The sequence below is a fragment of the Bombina bombina genome, chromosome 4 (assembly GCF_027579735.1).
Source record: "Bombina bombina isolate aBomBom1 chromosome 4, aBomBom1.pri, whole genome shotgun sequence".
Lineage (NCBI taxonomy): Eukaryota > Metazoa > Chordata > Amphibia > Anura > Bombinatoridae > Bombina > Bombina bombina.
Window position 1 is genome coordinate 1,228,009,303 of NC_069502.1, and position 18,538 is coordinate 1,228,027,840.

Sequence of the window (18,538 nt, forward strand, 5' to 3'; positions counted from 1 at the left end):
GTGTGTATCTGGTATAGACAGAAGGGTTAGGGAGCTGTGTGTGTATCTGGTATAGACAGAAGGGTTAGGGAGCTGTGTGTGTGTATCTGGTATAGACAGAAGTGTTAGGGAGCTGTGTGTGTGTATCTGGTATAGACAGAAGTGTTAGGGAGCTGTGTGTGTGTATCTGGTATAGACAGAAGGGTTAGGGAGCTGTGTGTGTATCTGGTATAGACAGAAGGGTTAGGGAGCTGTGTGTGTATCTGGTATAGACAGAAGGGTTAGGGAGCTGTGTGTGTATCTGGTATAGACAGAAGGGTTAGGGAGCTGTGTGTGTGTGTATCTGGTATAGACAGAAGGGTTAGGGAGCTGTGTGTGTGTATCTGATATAGACAGAAGGGTTAGGGAGCTGTGTGTGTGTGTATCTGGTATAGACAGAAGGGTTAGGGAGCTGTGTGTGTGTATCTGGTATAGACAGAAGGGTTAGGGAGCTGTGTGTGTGTATCTGATATAGACAGAAGGGTTAGGGAGCTGTGTGTGTATCTGGTATAGACAGAAGGGTTAGGGAGCTGTGTGTTTGTATCTGGTATAGACAGAAGGGTTAGGGAGCTGTGTGTGTGTATCTGGTATAGACAGAAGGGTTAGGGAGCTGTGTGTGTGTATCTGGTATAGACAGAAGGGTTAGGGAGCTGTGTGTGTGTATCTGGTATAGACAGAAGGGTTAGGGAGCTGTGTGTGTGTGTCTGGTATAGACAGAAGGGTTAGGGAGCTGTGTGTGTATCTGGTATAGACAGAAGGGTTAGGGAGCTGTGTGTGTATCTGGTATAGACAGAAGGGTTATGGAGCTGTGTGTGTATCTGGTATAGACAGAAGGGTTAGGGAGCTGTGTGTGTGTATCTGGTATAGACAGAAGGGTTAGGGAGCTGTGTGTGTATCTGGTATAGACAGAAGGGTTAGGGAGCTGTGTGTGTGTATCTGGTATAGACAGAAGGGTTAGGGAGCTGTGTGTGTATCTGGTATAGACAGAAGGGTTAGGGAGCTGTGTGTGTGTATCTGGTATAGACAGAAGTGTTAGGGAGCTGTGTGTGTGTATCTGGTATAGACAGAAGTGTTAGGGAGCTGTGTGTGTGTATCTGGTATAGACAGAAGGGTTAGGGAGCTGTGTGTGTATCTGGTATAGACAGAAGGGTTAGGGAGCTGTGTGTGTATCTGGTATAGACAGAAGGGTTAGGGAGCTGTGTGTGTATCTGGTATAGACAGAAGGGTTAGGGAGCTGTGTGTGTATCTGGTATAGACAGAAGGGTTAGGGAGCTGTATGTGTATCTGGTATAGACAGAAGGGTTAGGGAGCTGTGTGTGTGTATCTGATATAGACAGAAGGGTTAGGGAGCTGTGTGTGTGTGTATCTGGTATAGACAGAAGGGTTAGGGAGCTGTGTGTGTGTATCTGATATAGACAGAAGGGTTAGGGAGCTGTGTGTGTGTGTATCTGGTATAGACAGAAGGGTTAGGGAGCTGTGTGTGTGTATCTGGTATAGACAGAAGGGTTAGGGAGCTGTGTGTGTGTATCTGATATAGACAGAAGGGTTAGGGAGCTGTGTGTGTATCTGGTATAGACAGAAGGGTTAGGGAGCTGTGTGTTTGTATCTGGTATAGACAGAAGGGTTAGGGAGCTGTGTGTGTGTATCTGGTATAGACAGAAGGGTTAGGGAGCTGTGTGTGTGTATCTGGTATAGACAGAAGGGTTAGGGAGCTGTGTGTGTGTATCTGGTATAGACAGAAGGGTTAGGGAGCTGTGTGTGTATCTGGTATAGACAGAAGGGTTAGGGAGCTGTGTGTGTGTATCTGGTATAGACAGAAGGGTTAGGGAGCTGTGTGTGTATCTGGTATAGACAGAAGGGTTAGGGAGCTGTGTGTGTATCTGGTATAGACAGAAGGGTTAGGGAGCTGTGTGTGTGTATCTGGTATAGACAGAAGGGTTAGGGAGCTGTGTGTGTGTATCTGGTATAGACAGAAGGGTTAGGGAGCTGTGTGTGTGTATCTGGTATAGACAGAAGGGTTAGGGAGCTGTGTGTGTGTATCTGGTATAGACAGAAGGGTTAGGGAGCTGTGTGTGTATCTGGTATAGACAGAAGGGTTAGGGAGCTGTGTGTGTGTATCTGGTATAGACAGAAGGGTTAGGGAGCTGTGTGTGTATCTGGTATAGACAGAAGGGTTAGGGAGCTGTGTGTGTGTATCTGGTATAGACAGAAGGGTTAGGGAGCTGTGTGTGTATCTGGTATAGACAGAAGGGTTAGGGAGCTGTGTGTGTGTGTATCTGGTATAGACAGAGGGGTTAGGGAGCTGTGTGTGTGTATCTGGTATAGACAGAAGGGTTAGGGAGCTGTGTGTGTGTATCTGGTATAGACAGAAGGGTTAGGGAGCTGTGTGTGTCTGGTATAGACAGAAGGGTTAGGGAGCTGTGTGTGTGTATCTGGTATAGACAGAAGGGTTAGGGAGCTGTGTGTGTATCTGGTATAGACAGAAGGGTTAGGGAGCTGTGTGTGTGTATCTGGTATAGACAGAAGGGTTAGGGAGCTGTGTGTGTATCTGGTATAGACAGAAGGGTTAGGGAGCTGTGTGTGTATCTGGTATAGACAGAAGGGTTAGGGAGCTGTGTGTGTATCTGGTATAGACAGAAGGGTTAGGGTGCTGTGTGTGTATCTGGTATAGACAGAAGGGTTAGGGAGCTGTGTGTGTATCTGGTATAGACAGAAGGGTTAGGGAGCTGTGTGTGTATCTGGTATAGACAGAAGGGTTAGCTGTGTGTGTGTATCTGGTATAGACAGAAGGGTTAGGGAGCTGTGTGTGTATCTGGTATAGACAGAAGGGTTAGGGAGCTGTGTGTGTATCTGGTATAGACAGAAGGGTTAGGGAGCTGTGTGTGTATCTGGTATAGACAGAAGGGTTAGGGAGCTGTGTGTGTATCTGGTATAGACAGAAGGGTTAGGGAGCTGTGTGTGTATCTGGTATAGACAGAAGGGTTAGGGTGCTGTGTGTGTGTATCTGGTATAGACAGAAGGGTTAGGGAGCTGTGTGTGTGTATCTGGTATAGACAGAAGGGTTAGGGAGCTGTGTGTGTGTATCTGGTATAGACAGAAGGGTTAGGGAGCTGTGTGTGTATCTGGTATAGACAGAAGGGTTAGGGAGCTGTGTGTGTATCTGGTATAGACAGAAGGGTTAGGGAGCTGTGTGTGTGTATCTGGTATAGACAGAAGGGTTAGGGAGCTGTGTGTGTATCTGGTATAGACAGAAGGGTTAGGGAGCTGTGTGTGTATCTGGTATAGACAGAAGGGTTAGGGAGCTGTGTGTGTATCTGGTATAGACAGAAGGGTTAGGGAGCTGTGTGTGTGTATCTGGTATAGACAGAAGGATTAGGGAGCTGTGTGTGTATCTGGTATAGACAGAAGGGTTAGGGAGCTGTGTGTGTATCTGGTATAGACAGAAGGGTTAGGGAGCTGTGTGTGTATCTGGTATAGACAGAAGGGTTAGGGAGCTGTGTGTGTATCTGGTATAGACAGAAGGGTTAGGGAGCTGTGTGTGTGTATCTGGTATAGACAGAAGGGTTAGGGAGCTGTGTGTGTGTGTATCTGGTATAGACAGAAGGGTTAGGGAGCTGTGTGTTTGTATCTGGTATAGACAGAAGGGTTAGGTGCAGCTGTGTGTGTGTATCTGGTATAGACAGAAGGGTTAGGGAGCTGTGTGTGTATCTGGTATAGACAGAAGGGTTAGGAGCTGTGTGTGTGTATCTGGTATAGACAGAAGGGTTAGGGAGCTGTGGTGTGTATCTGGTATAGACCAGAAGGGTTAGGGTGCTGTGTGTGTATCTGGTATAGACAGAAGGGTTAGGGAGCTGTGTGTGCTGTATCTGGTATAGACAGAAGGGTTAGGGAGCTGTGTGTGTATCTGGTATAGACAGAAGGGTTAGGGAGCTGCGTGTGTGTATCTGGTATAGACAGAAGGTGGTTAGGGGAGCTGTGTGTGTGTATCTGGTATAGACAGAAGGGTTAGGGAGCTGTGTGTGTGTATCTGGTATAGACAGAAGGGTTAGGGAGCTGTGTGTGTGTATCTGGTTATAGACAGAAGGGTTAGGGAGGTGTGTGTGTATCTGGTATAGACAGAAGGGTTAGGGAGCTGTGTGTGTATCTGGTATAGACAGAAGGGTTTAGGGAGCTGTGTGTGTGTATCTGGTATAGACAGAAGGGTTAGGGAGCTGTGTGTGTGTTCTGGTATAGACAGAAGGGTTAGGGAGCTGTGTGTGTGTGTATCTGGTATAGACCAGAGGGGTTAGGGAGCTGTGTATCTGGTATAGACAGAAGGGTTAGGAGCTGTGTGTGTGTATCTGGTATAGACAGAAGGGGTTAGGGAGAGCTGTGTGTGTGTATCTGGTATAGACAGAAGGGTTAGGGAGCTGTGTGGTGTATCTGGTATAGACAGAAGGGTTAGGGAGCTCTGTGTGTGTATCGGTATAGACAGAAGGGTTAGGGAGCTGTGTGTGTGTATCTGGTATAGACAGAAGGGTTAGGGAGCTGTGTGTGTGTATCTGGTATAGACAGAAGGGTTAGGGAGCTGTGTGTGTGTCTGGTATAGACAGAAGGGTTAGGGGAGCTGTGTGTGTGTATCTGGTATAGACAGAAGGGTTAGGGAGCTGTGTGTGTGTATCTGGTATAGACAGAAGGGTTAGGGGAGCTGTGTGTGTGTATCTGGTATAGACAGAAGGGTTAGAGAGCTGTGTGTGTGTATCTGATATAGACAGAAGGGTTAGGGAGCTGTTGTGTGTGTATCCTGGTATAGACAGAAGGGTTAGGGAGCTGTGTGTGTATCTGGTATAGACAGAAGGTTTAGGGAGCTGTGTGTGTGTATCTGGTATAGACAGAAAGGTTAGGGAGCTGTTGTGTGTATCTGGTATAGACAGAAGGGTTTAGAGAGCTGTGTGTGTGTATCTGGTATAGACAGAAGGGTTAGGTGAGCTGTGTGTGTATCTGGTATAGACAGAAGGGTTAGGGAGCTGTGGTGTGTGTATCTGGTATAGACAGAAGTGTTAGGAGCTGTGTGTTTGTATCTGGTATAGACAGAAGGGTTAGGGAGCTGTGTGTGTATCTGGTATAGACAGAAGGGTTAGGGAGCTGTGTGTGTATCTGGTATAGACAGAAGGGTTAGGGAGCTGTGTGTATGTATCTGGTATAGACAGAAGGGTTAGGGAGCTGTGTGTGTATCTGGTATAGACAGAAGGGTTAGGGAGCAGTGTGTGTATCTGGTATAGACAGAAGGGTTAGGGAGCTGTGTGTGTGTATCTGGTATAGACAGAAGGGTTAGGGAGCTGTGTGTGTGTTCTGGTATAGACAGAAGGGTTAGGGAGCTGTGTGTGTATCTGGTATAGACAGAAGGGTTAGGGAGCTGTGTGTGTGTATCTGGTATAGACAGAAGGGTTAGGGAGCTGTGTGTGTATCTGGTATAGACAGAAGGGTTAGGGAGCTGTGTGTTGTATCTGGTATAGACAGAAGGGTTAGGGAGCTGTGTGTGTGTATCTGGTATAGACAGAAGGGTTAGGGAGCTGTGGTGTGTGTATCTGGTATAGACAGAAGGGTTAGGGAGCTGTGTGTGTGTATCTGGTATAGACAGAAGGGTTAGGGAGCTGATGTGTGTGTGTCTGGTATAGACAGAAGGGTTAGGGAGCTGTGTGTGTATCTGGTATAGACAGAAGGGTTTAGGGAGCTGTGTGTGTATCTGGTATAGACAGAAGGGTTTAGGGAGCTGTGTGTGTATCTGGTATAGACAGAAGGGTTAGGGAGCTGTGTGTGTGTATCTGGTATAGACAGAAGGGTTACGGGAGCTGTGTGTGTATCTGGTATAGACAGAAGGGTTAGGGAGCTGTGTGTGTGTATCTGGTAGTAGACATAAGGGTTAGGGAGCTGTGTGTGTGTATCTGGTATAGACAAAGGGTTAGGGAGCTGTGTGTGTGTATCTGGTATAGACAGTAGGGGTTAGGGAGCTGTGTGTGTATCTGGTATAGACAGAAGGGGTTAGGGAGCTGTGTGTGTAGTACTGGTATAGACAGAAGGGTTAGGGAGCTGTGTGTGTATCTGGTATAGACAGAAGGGTTAGGGGGAGCTGTGTGTGTGTATCTGGTATAGACAGAAGGGTTAGGGAGCTGTGTGTGTGTATCTGGTATAGACAGAAGGGTTAGGGAGCTGTGTGTGTGTATCTGGTATAGACAGAAGGGTTAGGGAGCTGTGTGTGTATCTGGTATAGACAGAAGGGTTAGGGAGCTGTGTGTGTGTATCTGGTATAGACAGAAGGGTTAGGGAGCTGTGTGTGTCTGGTATAGACAGAAGGGTTAGGGAGCTGTGTGTGTGTATCTGGTATAGACAGAAGGGTTAGGGAGCTGTGTGTGTATCTGGTATAGACAGAAGGGTTAGGGAGCTGTGTGTGTGTATCTGGTATAGACAGAAGGGTTAGGGAGCTGTGTGGGTGTATCTGGTATAGACAGAAGGGTTAGGGAGCTGTGTGTGTGTATCTGGTATAGACAGAAGGGTTAGGGAGCTGTGTGTGTATCTGGTATAGACAGAAGGGTTAGGGAGCTGTGTGTGTATCTGGTATAGACAGAAGGGTTAGGGAGCTGTGTGTGTATCTGGTATAGACAGAAGGGTTAGGGAGCTGTGTGTGTATCTGGTATATAACAGAAGGGTTAGCTGTGTGTGTGTATCTGGTATAGACAGAAGGGTTAGGGAGCTGTGTGTGTATCTGGTATAGACAGAAGGGTTAGGGAGCTGTGTGTGTATCTGGTATAGACAGAAGGGTTAGGGAGCTGTGTGTGTATCTGGTATAGACAGAAGGGTTAGGGAGCTGTGTGTGTATCTGGTATAGACAGAAGGGTTAGGGAGCTGTGTGTGTATCTGGTATAGACAGAAGGGTTAGGGTGCTGTGTGTGTGTATCTGGTATAGACAGAAGGGTTAGGGAGCTGTGTGTGTGTATCTGGTATAGACAGAAGGGTTAGGGAGCTGTGTGTGTGTATCTGGTATAGACAGAGGGTTAGGGAGCTGTGTGTGTATCTGGTATAGACAGAAGGGTTAGGGAGCTGTGTGTGTATCTGGTATAGACAGAAGGGTTAGGGAGCTGTGTGTGTGTATCTGGTATAGACAGAAGGGTTAGGGAGCTGTGTGTGTATCTGGTATAGACAGAAGGGTTAGGGGAGCTGTGTGTGTATCTGGTATAGACAGAAGGGTTAGGGAGCTGTGTGTGTATCTGGTATAGACAGAAGGGTTAGGGAGCTGTGTGTGTGTATCTGGTATAGACAGAAGGATTAGGGAGCTGTGTGTGTATCTGGTATAGACAGAAGGGTTAGGGAGCTGTGTGTGTATCTGGTATAGACAGAAGGGTTAGGGAGCTGTGTGTGTATCTGGTATAGACAGAAGGGTTAGGGAGCTGTGTGTGTATCTGGTATAGACAGAAGGGTTAGGGAGCTGTGTGTGTGTATCTGGTATAGACAGAAGGGTTAGGGAGCTGTGTGTGTGTGTATCTGGTATAGACAGAAGGGTTAGGGAGCTGTGTGTTTGTATCTGGTATAGACAGAAGGGTTAGTGAGCTGTGTGTGTATCTGGTATAGACAGAAGGGTTAGGGAGCTGTGTGTGTATCTGGTATAGACAGAAGGGTTAGAGAGCTGTGTGTGTGTATCTGGTATAGACAGAAGGGTTAGGGAGCTGTGTGTGTGTATCTGGTATAGACAGAAGGGTTAGGGAGCTGTGTGTGTGTATCTGGTATAGACAGAAGGGTTAGGGAGCTGTGTGTCTGTATCTGGTATAGACAGAAGGGTTAGGGAGCTGTGTGTGTATCTGGTATAGACAGAAGGGTTAGGGAGCTGTGTGTGTATCTGGTATAGACAGAAGGGTTAGCTGTGTGTGTGTATCTGGTATAGACAGAAGGGTTAGGGAGCTGTGTGTGTGTATCTGGTATAGACAGAAGGGTTAGGGAGCTGTGTGTGTGTATCTGGTATAGACAGAAGGGTTAGGGAGCTGTGTGTGTATCTGGTATAGACAGAAGGGTTAGGGAGCTGTGTGTGTGTATCTGGTATAGACAGAAGGGTTAGGGAGCTGTGTGTGTGTGTATCTGGTATAGACAGAAGGGTTAGGGAGCTGTGTGTGTATCTGGTATAGACAGAAGGGTTAGGGAGCTGTGTGTGTGTGTATCTGGTATAGACAGAGGGGTTAGGGAGCTGTGTATCTGGTATAGACAGAAGGGTATAGGGAGCTGTGTGTGTGTATCTGGTATAGACAGAAGGGTTAGGGAGCTGTGTGTGTGTATCTGGTATAGACAGAAGGGTTAGGGAGCTGTGTGTGTATCTGGTATAGACAGAAGGGTTAGGGAGCTCTGTGTGTGTATCGTATAGACAGAAGGGTTAGGGAGCTGTGTGTGTGTATCTGGTATAGACAGAAGGGTTAGGGAGCTGTGTGTGTGTATCTGGTATAGACAGAAGGGTTAGGGAGCTGTGTGTGTGTCTGGTATAGACAGAAGGGTTAGGGAGCTGTGTGTGTGTATCTGGTATAGACAGAAGGGTTAGGGAGCTGTGTGTGTGTATCTGGTATAGACAGAAGGGTTAGGGAGCTGTGTGTGTGTATCTGGTATAGACAGAAGGGTTAGAGAGCTGTGTGTGTGTATCTGATATAGACAGAAGGGTTAGGGAGCTGTGTGTGTGTATCTGGTATAGACAGAAGGGTTAGGGAGCTGTGTGTGTATCTGGTATAGACAGAAGGGTTAGGGAGCTGTGTGTGTGTATCTGGTATAGACAGAAGGGTTAGGGAGCTGTGTGTGTATCTGGTATAGACAGAAGGGTTAGAGAGCTGTGTGTGTGTATCTGGTATAGACAGAAGGGTTAGGGAGCTGTGTGTGTATCTGGTATAGACAGAAGGGTTAGGGAGCTGTGTGTGTATCTGGTATAGACAGAAGTGTTAGGGAGCTGTGTGTTGTATCTGGTATAGACAGAAGGGTTAGGGAGCTGTGTGTGTATCTGGTATAGACAGAAGGGTTAGGGAGCTGTGTGGTGTATCTGGTATAGACAGAAGGGTTAGGGAGCTGTGTGTGTATCTGGTATAGAACAGAAGGGTTAGGGAGCTGTGTGTGTATCTGGTATAGACAGAAGGGTTAGGGAGCTGTGTGTGTGTATCTGGTATAGACCGAAGGGTTAGGGAGCTGTGTGTGTGTATCTGGTATAGACAGAAGGGTTAGGGAGCTGTGTGTGTGTATCTGGTATAGACAGAAGGGTTAGGGAGCTGTGTCTGTATCTGGTATAGACAGAAGGGTTAGGGAGCTGTGTGTGTATCTGGTATAGACAGAAGGGTTAGGTGAGCTGTGTGTGTGTATCTGGTATAGACAGAAGGGTTAGGGAGCTGTGTGTGTTCTTGGTATAGACAGAAGGGTTAGGGAGCTGTGTGTGTATCTGGTATAGACAGAAGGGTTAGGGAGCTGTGTGTGTATCTGGTTATAGACAGAAGGGTTAGGGAGCTGTGTGTGTGTATCTGGTATAGACCAGAAGGGGTTAGGGAGCTGTGTGTGTATCTGGTATAGACAGAAGGGTTAGGGAGCTGTGTGTGTGTATCTGGTATAGACAGAAGGGTTAGGGAGCTGTGTGTGTGTGTATCTGGTATAGACAGAAGGGTTAGGGAGCTGTGTATCTGGTATAGACAGAAGGGTTAGGGAGCTGTGTGTGTATCTGGTATAGACAGAAGGGTTAGGGAGCTGTGTGTGTATCTGGTATAGACAGAAGGGTTAGGGAGCTGTGTGTGTGTGTATCTGGTATAGACAGAAGGGTTAGGGAGCTGTGTGTGTGTGTCTGGTATAGACAGAAGGGTTAGGGAGCTGTGTGTGTATCTGGTATAGACAGAAGGGTTAGGGAGCTGTGTGTGTATCTGGTATAGACAGAAGGGTTAGAGAGCTGTGTGTGTGTATCTGGTATAGACAGAAGGGTTAGGGAGCTGTGTGTGTGTATCTGGTATAGACAGAAGGGTTAGGGAGCTGTGTGTGTGTATCTGGTATAGACAGAAGGGTTAGGGAGCTGTGTGTGTGTATCTGGTATAGACAGAAGGGTTAGGGAGCTGTGTGTGTATCTGGTATAGACAGAAGGGTTAGGGAGCTGTGTGTGTGTATCTGGTATAGACAGAAGGGTTAGGGAGCTGTGTGTGTATCTGGTATAGACAGAAGGGTTAGGGAGCTGTGTGTGTGTATCTGGTATAGACAGAAGGGTTAGGGAGCTGTGTGTGTGTATCTGGTATAGACAGAAGGGTTAGGGAGCTTGTGTGTGTATCTGGTATAGACAGAAGGGTTAGGGAGCTGTGTTGTGTATCTGGTATAGACAGAAGGGTTAGGGAGCTGTGTGTGTGTATCTGGTATAGACAGAAGGGTTAGGGAGCTGTGTGTGTATCTGTATAGACAGAAGGGTTAGGGAGCTGTGTGTGTATCTGGTATAGACAGAAGGGTTAGGGGAGCTGTGTGTGGTGTATCTGGTATAGACAGAAGGGTTAGGGAGCTGTGTGTGTATCTGGTATAGACAGAAGGGTTTGGGAGCTGTGTGTGTGTGTATCTGGTATAGACAGAAGGGTTAGGGAGCTGTGTGTGTATCTGGTATAGACAGAAGGGTTAGGGAGCTGTGTGTGTGTATCTGGTATAGACAGAAGGGTTAGGGAGCTGTGTGTGTATCTGGTATAGACAGAAGGTTAGGGAGCTGTGTGTGTATCTGGTATAGACAGAAGGGTAGGGAGCTGTGTGTGTGTGTATCTGGTATAGACAGAAGGGTTAGGGAGCTGTGTGTGTGTGTATCTGGTATAGACAGAAGGGTTAGGGAGCTGTGTATCTGGTATAGACAGAAGGGTTAGGGAGCTGTGTGTGTGTATCTGGTATAGACAGAAGGGTTAGGGAGCTGTGTGTGTGTGTATCTGTATAGACAGAAAGGGTTAGGGAGCTGTGTGTGTGTATCTGGTATAGACAGAAGGGTTAGGGAGCTGTGTGTGTGATCTGGTATAGACAGAAGGGTTAGGAGCTGTGTGTGTATCTGTATAGACAGAAGGGTTAGGGAGCTGGTGTGTATCTGGTATAGACAGAAGGGTTTAGGGAGCTGTGTGTGTATCTGGTATAGACAGAAGGGTTAGGGAGCTGGTGTGTGTATCTGGTATAGACAGAAGGGTTAGGGAGCTGTGTGTGTATCTGGTATAGACAGAAGGGTTAGGGAGCTGTGTGTGTATCTGGTATAGACAGAAGGGTTAGGGAGCTGTGTGTGTATCTGGTATAGACAGAAGGGTTAGGGAGCTGTGTGTGTGTATCTGGTATAGACAGAAGGGTTAGGGAGCTGTGTGTGTATCTGGTATAGACAGAAGGGTTAGGGAGCTGTGTGTGTATCTGGTATAGACAGAAGGGTTAGGGAGCTGTGTGTGTGTGTATCTGGTATAGACAGAAGGGTTAGGGAGCTGTGTGTGTGTGTATCTGTTATAGACAGAAGGGTTAGGGAGCTGTGTGTGTGTGTCTGGTATAGACAGAAGGGTTAGGGAGCTGTGTGTGTGTATCTGGTATAGACAGAAGGGTTAGGGAGCTGTGTGTGTGTTTATCTGGTATAGACAGAAGGGTTAGGGAGCTGTGTGTGTGTATCTGGTATAGACAGAAGGGTTAGGGAGCTGTGTGTGTGTATCTGGTATAGACAGAAGGGTTAGGGAGCTGTGTGTGTATCTGGTATAGACAGAAGGGTTAGGGAGCTGTGTGTGTGTATCTGGTATAGACAGAAGGGTTAGGGAGCTGTGTGTGTATCTGGTATAGACAGAAGGGTTAGGGAGCTGTGTGTGTGTATCTGGTATAGACAGAAGGGTTAGGGAGCTGTGTGTGTATCTGGTATAGACAGAAGGGTTAGGGAGCTGTGTGTGTATCTGGTATAGACAGAAGGGTTAGGGAGCTGTGTGTGTATCTGGTATAGACAGAAGGGTTAGGGAGCTGTGTGTGTATCTGGTATAGACAGAAGGGTTAGGGAGCTGTGTGTATGTATCTGGTATAGACAGAAGGGTTAGGGAGCTGTGTGTGTATCTGGTATAGACAGAAGGGTTAGGGAGCTGTGTGTGTATCTGGTATAGACAGAAGGGTTAGGGAGCTGTGTGTGTATCTGGTATAGACAGAAGGGTTAGGGAGCTGTGTGTGTGTGTATCTGGTATAGACAGAAGGGTTAGGGAGCTGTGTCTGTATCTGGTATAGACAGAAGGGTTAGGGAGCTGTGTGTGTATCTGGTATAGACAGAAGGGTTAGGGAGCTGTGTGTGTATCTGGTATAGACAGAAGGGTTAGGGAGCTGTGTGTGTGTATCTGGTATAGACAGAAGGGTTAGGGAGCTGTGTGTGTGTATCTGGTATAGACAGAAGGGTTAGGGAGCTGTGTCTGTATCTGGTATAGACAGAAGGGTTAGGGAGCTGTGTGTGTGTATCGTATAGACAGAAGGGTTAGGGAGCTGTGTGTGTGTATCTGGTATAGACAGAAGGGTTAGGGAGCTGTGTGTGTGTATCTGGTATAGACAGAAGGGTTAGGGAGCTGTGTGTGTGTCTGGTATAGACAGAAGGGTTAGGGAGCTGTGTGTGTGTATCTGGTATAGACAGAAGGGTTAGGGAGCTGTGTGTGTATCTGGTATAGACAGAAGGGTTAGGGAGCTGTGTGTGTATCTGGTATAGACAGAAGGGTTAGGGAGCTGTGTGTGTGTATCTGGTATAGACAGAAGGGTTAGGGAGCTGTGTGTGTGTATCTGGTATAGACAGAAGGGTTAGGGAGCTGTGTGTGTGTATCTGGTATAGACAGAAGGGTTAGGGAGCTGTGTGTGTATCTGGTATAGACAGAAGGGTTAGGGAGCTGTGTGTGTGTATCTGGTATAGACAGAAGGGTTAGGGAGCTGTGTGTGTATCTGGTATAGACAGAAGGGTTAGGGAGCTGTGTGTGTATCTGGTATAGACAGAAGGGTTAGGGAGCTGTGTTGTGTATCTGGTATAGACAGAAGGGTTAGGGAGCTGTGTGTGTGTATCTGGTATAGACAGAAGGGTTAGGGAGCTGTGTGTGTGTATCTGGTATAGACAGAAGGGTTAGGGAGCTGTGTGTGTGTATCTGGTATAGACAGAAGGGTTAGGGAGCTGTGTGTGTATCTGGTATAGACAGAAGGGTTAGGGAGCTGTGTGTGTATCTGGATAGCTGTGTGTGTATCTGGATTGACAGAAGGTCTAGGGTGCTGTGTGTGATCTGGTATAGACAGAAGGGTTAGGGAGCTGTGTGTGTGTATCTGTATAGACAGAAGGGTTAGGGAGCTTGTGTGGTGTATCTGGTATAGACAGAAGGGGTTAGGGAGCTGTGTGTGTATCTGGTATAGACAGAAGGGTTAGGGAGCTGTGTGTGTATCTGGTATAGACAGAATGGTTAGGAGCTGTGTGTGTGTATCTGGTATAGACAGAAGGGTTAGGGAGAGCTGTGTGTTGTAATCTGGTATAGACAGAAGGGTTAGGGAGCTGTGTTGTGTATCTGGTATAGACAGAAGGGTTTAGGGAGCTGTGTGTGTATCTGGTATAGACAGAAGGGTTAGGGAGCTTGTGTGTGTATCTGGTATAGACAGAAGGGTTAGGGAGCTGTGTGTGTGTATCTGGTATAGACAGAAGGGTTAGGGAGCTGTGTGTGTATCTGGTATAGACAGAAGGGTTAGGGAGCTGTGTGTGTATCTGGTATAGACAGAAGGGTTAGGGAGCTGTGTGTGTATCTGGTATAGACAGAAGGGTTAGGGAGCTGTGTGTGTATCTGGTATAGACAGAAGGGTTAGTGAGCTGTGTGTGTATCTGGTATAGACAGAAGGGTTAGGGAGCTGTATGTGTATCTGGTATAGACAGAAGGGTTAGGGAGCTGTGTGTGTGTATCTGGTATAGACAGAAGGGTTAGGGAGCTGTGTGTGTGTGTATCTGGTATAGACAGAAGGGTTAGGGAGCTGTGTGTGTGTATCTGGTATAGACAGAAGGGTTAGGGAGCTGTGTGTCTGGTATAGACAGAAGGGTTAGGGAGCTGTGTGTGTGTATCTGGTATAGACAGAAGGTTTAGGGAGCTGTGTGTGTGTATCTGGTATAGACAGAAGGGTTAGGGAGCTGTGTGTGTGTATCTGGTATAGACAGAAGGGTTAGGGAGCTGTGTGTGTGTATCTGGTATAGACAGAAGGGTTAGGGAGCTGTGTGTGTGTATCTGGTATAGACAGAAGGGTTAGGGAGCTGTGTGTGTATCTGGTATAGACAGAAGGGTTAGGGAGCTGTGTGTGTGTATCTGGTATAGACAGAAGGGTTAGGGAGCTGTGTGTGTGTATCTGGTATAGACAGAAGGGTTAGGGAGCTGTGTGTGTATCTGGTATAGACAGAAGGTTTAGGGAGCTGTGTGTGTGTATCTGGTATAGACAGAAGGGTTAGGGAGCTGTGTGTGTGTATCTGGTATAGACAGAAGGGTTAGGGAGCTGTGTGTGTGTATCTGGTATAGACAGAAGGGTTAGGGAGCTGTGTGTGTATCTGGTATAGACAGAAGGTTTAGGGAGCTGTGTGTGTATCTGGTATAGACAGAAGGGTTAGGGAGCTGTGTGTGTATCTGGTATAGACAGAAGGGTTAGGGAGCTGTGTGTGTGTATCTGGTATAGACAGAAGGGTTAGGGAGCTGTGTGTGTATCTGGTATAGACAGAAGGGTTAGGGAGCTGTGTGTGTATCTGGTATAGACAGAAGGGTTAGGGAGCTGGTGTGCTGTATCTGGTATAGACAGAAGGGTTAGGGAGCTGTGTGTGTGTATCTGGTATAGACAGAAGGGTTAGGGAGCTGTGTGTGTATCTGGTATAGACAGAAGGGTTAGGGAGCTGTGTCTGTATCTGGTATAGACAGAAGGGTTAGGGAGCTGTGTGTGTATCTGGTATAGACAGAAGGGTTAGGGAGCTGTGTGTGTATCTGGTATAGACAGAAGGGTTAGGGAGCTGTGTGTGTATCTGGTATAGACAGAAGGGTTAGGGAGCTGTGTGTGTGTATCTGGTATAGACAGAAGGGTTAGGGAGCTGTGTGTGTATCTGGTATAGACAGAAGTGTTAGGGAGCTGTGTGTGTATCTGGTATAGACAGAAGGGTTAGGGAGCTGTGTGTGTATCTGGTATAGACAGAAGGGTTAGGGAGCTGTGTGTGTGTATCTGGTATAGACAGAAGGGTTAGGGAGCTGTGTGTTTGTATCTGGGCACTTTCATTGTTGTGTTTGTGCAAATAAATACAACGTATATTGTTGTTTCGCTTAAAAATGATCATTGAGACTTGATGGGGCACGAAACCCAAATTTTCTTTCATTATTCAGAGAGAGAATACAATTTTTAAAAAAAGTTTCCAATTTACTTCTATTATCAGTTTTGTCTGCCACGTAGATTTGTTTTAAACTTTGTGCCAATAAAGTTTTTTTATTTTTTTCATCCCTTCTCACTGGTGCCTCTTGTGCGGCTGTTCCCTCTTGTTTCTACAGTTCTTGCATCCCCCCAGCTGAGTTCCAGTGGATTAATCCTACCTCCGCTCGAGCGTTATGTCATAACGTTCACTCCAGATCTGCAGCAGCGAGGATAGTGTGTTTGCTGTTTAGTTCTCATGCCATTCTTTGTTGAACAGATTTTTAGATAAGTAGCACGCACATGTCTGTGGCATTACATCACAGGAAATAGGGCTGTAATCTAGTGCTCTTGCTAATATATAACATTATGTAGAAAATAGAAAGGAATCGCCGTATAGAGCTCTCATTTGTGTACATAAAGTACAAAGGAATAGGGAGAATGTTAGACTAAATAAAAATGTTTTATTGGTAAATGTAATAAAAGTCTGCAACAAACGGATATCAACAAGACAAACACACATAAAAAATATATAATTAATTAAAAGGTCAGCTATCAGGCCTGTGTGAGGCAATAGATCCTCTGCGGTTAGAACCGTATATGGATAGGGAAGTAGTATATACTTAATGAAAATTACACGGTGTTAGGAAAGTACTAATTTACATATGAAGCAGGGACACCGTCCCTAAGAACTCAAATCTAACCCACCGTGTCTAACACTGAACCGTACCCATAAACTATATCAACAATTGATACTAAATTTAAACAAGTAATGTCTGTGGAACAAATTTCACACAAAACTCCTAGCAGGTAGCGGTCGCCTGATGTGCATTTCGCCGTAGCTTTTTCAAAGGCGAACATAAGTGAAGATAGCCCTATTCTTAAAAAGACTGTACTGACCAATCCAGAGGAGGTATGATTCACACCCCCGACCCCCCCCCCCCCATTGTAGCCTATACGACAGGCACGATCGTGATTCGTTCAGCCAGTCATGTGACCAGCTCACATATGCTTGTTAGATTGACAGAAAGACAAATCGGTTACTCCCCCTTGTCTGTATTGAATAGCGAACGATTGAGATGAAAGTGTCATGAGTCTGTATACACAGCAGAAAAACTGTCATAGTAGCATACACTGTTAGTGATTATTTTCACACCACTTACAATATGTATATGTTTAAGTCGCACCAACTAAATTTATCACGTGTTGTATCACAAGTTGTGATTACAGCTATACCTGGGTAGATGTATAGATTTGTCTACTGAATACCCATAATATATATTCATCTAGATTACGAGTTTTGTTTTATGAGTGAAAAAGCATCATTATGCTTCATAACACTGCTTTTTCCCTAACGCCGCTATTACAAGTCTTGCAGGTATAGGTGTACCGCACACCTTTTTGGCCATCACGCAACGTCAGTACCGCACTTTAAAAAAAAGTCCTTTTTCAATGGGACTTCCATAGCGCCTGTATTACGAGTTTGCCTGGGAGGCCAAAAAGTGAGCGGAACACTCTATACTGACAAGATTCGTACCGCAATCTAAAGTCAGTAGTTATGAGTTTTATGTTACAAAGCTGTAGCATAAAACTCATAACTAAAGTGTTAAAAAGTACACTAACACCCATAAACTACCTATTAACCCCTAAACCGAAGCCCTCCCGCATCACAAACACTAAAATAAAATGTATTAACCCTTATTCCGCCGTTCCCCATACATCGTCGCCACTATAATAAACCTACTAACCCCTAAACCACCGCCCTCCCGCATCGCAAACACTAATTAAATATTATTAACCCCTCATTTGCCGTCCGCCCACACCGCCACTATAATAAACCTATTAACCACTAAACCGCAAGCCCCCCACAACAAAATATACTTAAACTATTAACCTCTGGCCTTCCACATCACTACATAAATATATTAACCCCTAAACCTAACCCTAACTTAAGTCTAACCCTAACACCCCCTAACTTAAATATAATTAAAATAAATTAAATAAAACATACAATTATTACCTAAATAATTCCTAGTTAAAACTAAATACTTACCTATAAAATAAAACCTAAGCTAGCTACAATATTACTAATAGTTACATTGTAGCTAGCTTAGGGTTTATTTTTATTTCACAGGTAAGTTTGTATTTATTTTAACTAGGTAGACTAGTAAGTAAATAGTTATTAACTATTTACTAGCTACCTAGTTAAAATAAATACAAACTTAACTGTAAAATAAAACCTAACCTGCCTTACACTAAAACCTAACATTACAATAAAATTAAATGAATAAAATACAATTATCTAAATTACAAAAAAATAAACACTAAATTACACAAAATAAAAAACGAAATTATCAAAAATAAAAATGAATTACTCCTAAGTTTATAGCCCTATAAAAATAAAAAAGCCACCCAAAATAAAAAAAAAACCTAGCCTACACTTAACTGCCAATTTCCCTTAAAACGGCCTTTTGCGGGGTATTGCCCCAAAGAAATCAGCTCTTTTACCTGAAAAAAAAAAATACAAACAACCCCCCAAAAGTAAGATGGCGTCCCTTACATTCCGATTGGCTGATAGAATTCTATCAGCCAATAGGAAAAAATCCTAAATAGTATTGACTTTTCATTCTATTGGCTGATTCAATCAGCCAATAGGATTGAGCTTGCATTCTATTGGCTATTCCAATCAGCCAATAGAATGCAAGCTCAATCCTATTGGCTGATTGCAACAGTCAATAATTTTTTTCCCCCTTTAATTCCTATTGGCTGATAGAATGTAAGGGACGCCAATCGGAATGTAAGGGACCCATCTTGGATGACGTCACTTAAAGGGAACCTTCATTTTCCATCGGCGACCGTAAAAATAGGATGCTTCGCGACGGATGTCTTGAAGATGGACCCTCGCCGGATGGATGAAGATAGAAGATGCCGTCTGGATGAAGACTTCTGCCGGCTTCGATTAGAACTTCTGCCCGCTTGGATGAAGACTTCTGCCGCCTGGATGAGGATGGATGTCCGGTCTTCGAAAACTGTGGATCGTCGGGGGTTAGTGTTAGGTTTTTTTAAGGGTTTATTGGGTGGGTTTTATTTTTAACTTAGGGTTTGGGCAATGTAAAAGAGCTAAATGCCCTTTTAAGAATAATGCCCA

General features: G+C 45.5%; 1 long non-coding RNA gene across 2 annotated transcripts in view; it reads left to right on the plus strand.

The window, feature by feature from the left end:
• LOC128658231 (uncharacterized) overlaps positions 1–15,865 on the plus strand; it is a 75,617-nt gene extending 59,752 nt beyond the window's left edge. For both annotated transcript variants that reach the window (XR_008402139.1, XR_008402138.1), the window contains exon 3: positions 15,531–15,865. This is a non-coding gene — a long non-coding RNA (uncharacterized LOC128658231). The remainder of the gene's footprint in view (positions 1–15,530) is intronic.
• The last annotated feature ends 2,673 nt before the right edge of the window (positions 15,866–18,538 follow it).